Source organism: Triticum urartu, chromosome 3, assembly GCF_003073215.2.
Source record: "Triticum urartu cultivar G1812 chromosome 3, Tu2.1, whole genome shotgun sequence".
NCBI lineage: Eukaryota > Viridiplantae > Streptophyta > Magnoliopsida > Poales > Poaceae > Triticum > Triticum urartu.
Window position 1 is genome coordinate 235542124 of NC_053024.1, and position 5394 is coordinate 235547517.

General features: G+C 48.6%; 1 pseudogene; it reads left to right on the forward strand.

Moving 5' to 3' along the window:
* The first annotated feature begins 1654 nt into the window (after nt 1–1654).
* On the forward strand, nt 1655–2241 carry LOC125546796 (annotated as a pseudogene).
* The last annotated feature ends 3153 nt before the right edge of the window (nt 2242–5394 follow it).

Below are 5394 nucleotides of genomic sequence, written 5' to 3' on the forward strand. Positions count from 1 at the left end.
TGCTTGTGGCTTCTGGTCACTTGGTCTTGGATTGGAGTGAGCAGTGTAGCGCAGAGACTTGGGAGTAGATGGATTGGAGTGGTGGGGCTATACTAGCAAGTAGTTGTACGTACTAGTGCAATAGTGGGCTCACATAGCAATTTTGTCTGATGCAAGAGCCTGGATATATGCGTGCTCCAATGTTCGCAACTGCAACGTTCGGTTTGCGCTTGTCTCTTCGCCTCTTCGAGAAGACGAACAATGATGTTACTACTACTGCTTCTACAGTGTCGAATCCATTGCTGCATGCCCATCCACCATGAGCGAGACAGATAGCTTGTTGTAGAAGTACTACTAAGAAAAAGCCTGTCCTCATTTGCGAGCAACCGCGCGCATGGGTGAGGGAGAAGGCGTGTAGTAAAATCAAGCTTCTCCTCATTGTACGAGTTGACGCGACACATCATAGCACTGGCCCCACATGCTTGCCTCTAAACTTGGCTGAAAGACCCGCAGTGTACAATATATTTGCTGCAACCTCTAACATTTACCCACCGCAAATTAAAATATATGTGGCCGTATGCATTGTTCTGATGCAGAGGCCAGGGAGTCCCCCCTTTTCGAAAAAACAAATTAAAAAATATATATTCCTGTCTTGACCAGATGAGCGTGCAAACTACAATCACCAGGGTGTCAGGTAGGGCCAGAAGACTATTTTAATTTTTTTTAAAACGTAGAGACGGGCACATAGCATGGAGCCGACCCCAACGATTTTAAGCTTGCAGGCACGGTACACGCTATCCTAGACTACTCTACACATGAAACTGCCACACAAGCGTCCGGGCTGCGCTTGGCTCTTTGCCTCTGCGGGAAGTCGAACAATGATGGAGTACTACTGCACTGGAGGAGTACTACAGTATGCTTCTGGCCATCTGACACCGATTGAACTGCTGCATGTCCACCGTGTGCGGGAGGGAGAGCGTGTAGCGGAAGCTTCTCCTAGTCTTGCCAGCCACCATGCTCATGGGCGAGGGAGGGACGCTCCTGCCTTTGCGTGTATGACAGGTGGGCCCGACAGGTGTGTGGCCAACCTGTCATATAGCCAAAGGCAGATGCAGTTAAGTCCGCGAGGGAGAGGATAATCAAACTTCTCGTTGATGTACGAGTTGACGCGACACATCAAAGCACTGCACTCGATATATTTGAATAATTTGCATTTACCAATGCATTAATTACAACGCATGCATGCATGCCGTGACTCTCCTTTTGATTGCATGTGTTGATTTAATGCACCTTGAAGTAGTATAAAATATGTGACGGTAAAGCTTTGTAATCCCCGGCCCAAGTCGCTAGATGGTTGTGCACAAGGAGGGCGAGATCATGCAGACCGAACAGGACCCGACGATGGAGCTCTCTAAGGTCTCGATGGACCTCACCGTGCTCCCCTGCCCCTTGTGCGTCCGCCCCTTGACACCTCCAGTGTATGAGGTTCGAATACACCTCGCCCGTTCGGCTGATTGAGCAAGGTGCAGGTTTCTTGATTGATGTGCTGTTCGATTGATTTCTTCAGTGCAAGGGACGGCACCTGGCCTGCGCAGACTGCCGCGCCAAGTGCTCCGGGAACCAGCGGCAGTGCTAGAAGTGCGAGCGCGGCGGTGGCTTTGACGTGCGGAACACGATGGTGGACTCTGTCCTTTCGTCGGTGAGGGTGGATTGCCCGCACGAAGGCTGTGGGCTCTACGTCACTTAGCACAAGCTCGCCGATCACCAGAGCGTGTGTCTGCTCGCGCCCTGCAAATGCCCCGTGCCCGTCTGCGGCTACGAAGGCCCGCTTCCGGCGCTCTACCACCACATCAGCACCGCGCATCCCATTCCCATGCACAGGATCCAGTACGGCAAGGTGCTTGAGCTGCAAGTGCCACTGTCGGAGCCACGACTCTTGCTTTTCACGGAGGAGGACCGCCACGCGTTTTTCTTGGTCGGCAGCGTGCTCGACACCGGCGCGCCTATCGCCGTGTCGGTCGTCTGCATCAGAGCGGGGGCGTCCCCACTGCCGCACTACGTGGACAAGCTATGGGTGAACGGCCCACCGGGGGAGCCCAAAGGCAGACCGACGCCGTCAAGGTGGAAATGGAGGTGACAAGCAGCAAGGATCCCGGCAATGTCGACATGCAGGAGCTGACCTTCTTGACTGTTCCGCCCAAGCTGCTGGCCGGGGCTAAGCTTGTGTCCCTCCACGTTCAAATTGACAAGCTCACGTCCTAAATGTTTCTACAGTGCCTTCTGTTTATCTTAGTAATATGCTAATATAGGGATTACCTTGGTCTACTTTAGCTTAAGAAATGGTGGGTTTTGGGGGCGATGCAGCAATTACATCGACATCAGATCAGTAATTTCCAATAGTCGAACAGATATTTTGTGTCTGTTGGATATAAAGTTCCTTTGGGTAAGAAGTACTACTTGTCATCAAAATGGATAAAAGGAGATGTATGTATACGTATTTTAGTTCTAGATACGTCCCTTTTTATCCATTTTGATGACAAGCACTCCCTCCGTTCCACAATACATGCCATCCATTTGTCAAAATATAGATGTATCTAGACATGTTTTAGTATATAGGTACATCCATGATAGAGCCAATCGGATGGTTGAGAACACTACAATTCGTAGCTACAGATGCGTGTGTGACTCCCAGATGCAGAGGCCGAGGGTCATCATCCTCCTTTTCGAGAAAAAACAGACGCGTGTGTGAGAGGACGAGTGCGTGCGTGCACCTCTTATCTTCCTGTATAACGTACTACTAAACTCAGAGTACAAGTTTTTCTGGGTGGCACGATGGTGCGTGCGAGAAGTCCCGAGAGATAGGTTTAATGCGTCTAAAAAAAGACTAGCCTAGAGCTCGCCACGCGGCTATTCCTGTCGAACGCCCCATTAACCGTAAGATATGTATACGACGATGCCAGTTATTGCACGTACACAGTATTACTCCCTCCTTTCCGGTTTATAGGGCTTAATTCAAAAATCTCACCAACCAAGATGATGAGTGGTGGAATATTTTTTGTAGTTTGCAAAAGCACCTAATTAATGTTCTTGTTTTTCTCAAAAAATTATGTTTATCAATGCATTAATTGCAATGCATGCATGCATAAAGTACATGCATTGGTCAATTTTATATTAATACTTGCATGCAATGATTTAATGCACCTTGGAATCTGAACATGTGTTGGGGAACAACCAAATTGAGCCTTATAAAATGGAAAAACTAAAATTTTATCTTAAGAAGTACTCCATCCGAGAATAGTGCCACACTTTGAAACTAGAACCGTCAATAAATTTTGAGCTTGCGTCTCATCACATTCCAAATTACTCCACGCTATATTGAATTGAAAACCTGTTCACACCAATCACAACCTAAACGGTTTCCCACTTAGGAGCGTATTAGTAGTCGGTTATAAATACTAGTATGCCAAGATGACTGCACATTCCTCCTCAACTCCTCATCCACAAAAACAAACAAGTCATTTAGCATCCTTCCCTTGCGCCTGCCATGGCCAGCGTGAGTTCTGGGTCGAGAGATTGCCACCAGGGAGAAGCGAGCATGGAAGCGGAAGCACGAGAGATGTCCCGCCTCGCTGCGAAAGCAGCCGACATGTCCCGCCACTCGGAAGTAGCAGCACAGAGGTCCCGCCGCACCGCTGAAGCAGCACGGAGGTCCCGCCACGCCGTCGATGCAGCAGACTAGTCCGGCCCTGCCGCTAAAGTAGCAGAGATGTCCCGCCGCGCCATGAATGCAGCAGAGATGTCCTGCCGCGCCGCGGCGGCCTAGGAAAATTTCTCGCGGGCAGGCGACGACTGTTACAGGTGCATGCATGCGATCGTCCATAGCCAGATGGATGAGATCTTCGGCTGGGCGAGGTTGTAGGACGACATGAAAGCCTCATTTGAACAGGCTACCGGCGTCATCGGGCAACTAAAGGAGGGCAATGAGAGCCTCCAGGCCAAGCGCGACCTGCTGAGGGAGAAGATCGTCCGAAGTGCAGACCAGTAGGAGGAGACCAGTGCCTTGTTGAAGAGGACCGGCGTCATCGTCAAGAAACTTATGGACGAGAATGACATGCTCCACAACGAGCGCCAAAGGTTGGTGGAGGAATCCGTGGATGTTCTCAAGCAGCGTCTTAAGGACACGAAAGAGCTCATCTCCGCTTGCCGCGGAGACTAGTTCCCGTGGCCTGCAGCAATGCATCAAGAAAGTAGAGATCAGCGAGCCAGATCCTTGTCTTTCTTCTTCTTTTGCCCTTGTGTATTTCGGGCGTAGCCGCATGTGGCTTTTTTAATTATCTTTCTAATTATGTAAGACAATTAATCGTCCTTTCTTTTTGTGGAAGATCAATGTTGCGAGGCTGGAATGAAGAAAACTCTTGCTGTGGCGACCCTGGCGTTGCTGTTCTTCTAGTTGCTGCGGGGCTTCCTTCAGTTTCCCGGTTTCTTTTGATGTAATAATCGGTTTAGGATGTGGATTGTGTCATCGGTTGTGAAATGTTGGGTTCTAGCACGGATGTTTGGCCTTTGTTGGCCTCTTGGGATGTTGCGATTTCAATCTGGTAGCTTTTAGTCCTTCGTGTTAGGCTGGAGTTTTGCTGAACTTCTTGTGAATTGTGGTGGTTTTTAGTAATGAAAATCGGAAGGGGCAAGCCCTTCTTTGATCAAAAAAAAATTAATCGTCCTTATATATTCATTAGTCTTGCTATAAGTCATAGTAGATGCTATATAGGTCCGCCGGATCTTACATCAAGATCCGTGCTTTCAGAATTTCTTTTTTCTCTCTTAAATCTCAATTGAGTGAGACATAGCCACGCCATTAAACAGAGGCTCGGGCGCCATTAATGGAGACCTTGGGAGAGAGGTGGACGGCAGATGGAGGTCAAAGGTCTCTCCTCCCGATAAGCACGCGCAGGGGTCTGATCGCACGCCTCTCATACTCAAATAGCTACCCTACACGGCGCCTCCTAGCTAATAAAAAATGGGAACGCGTGGCGGCACGTAAATGGTACTAGTAAGTAGAACGCCCATGGTTTCAATAATACTTGTGTTTCCGATTGTAACGTGACAACACTTGTTCCAAAATGACTTTGTTGATTGTTAATGTGTGCGCTTTCGCAAATCGGACTGCAAATTTACCACAGCATGTTGGTGCCATGTCATGGCACCAAGCCAAGTTTAATTATTTTCATGCATGTTTTGGATTTACGGGAATTCAAAAACTAAGTTCTCAATGTTTCCAACCCAGCCACGACGCCCAGAATTTTGAATTTCATCCCCATTTCTTGCATGGAACCTAGAAATTTACCCGAGCACACACATGTGATTGTTCAACCAACTTTGGTGCACTGGAACATGTGCTTGTATTTCAAATTTGAA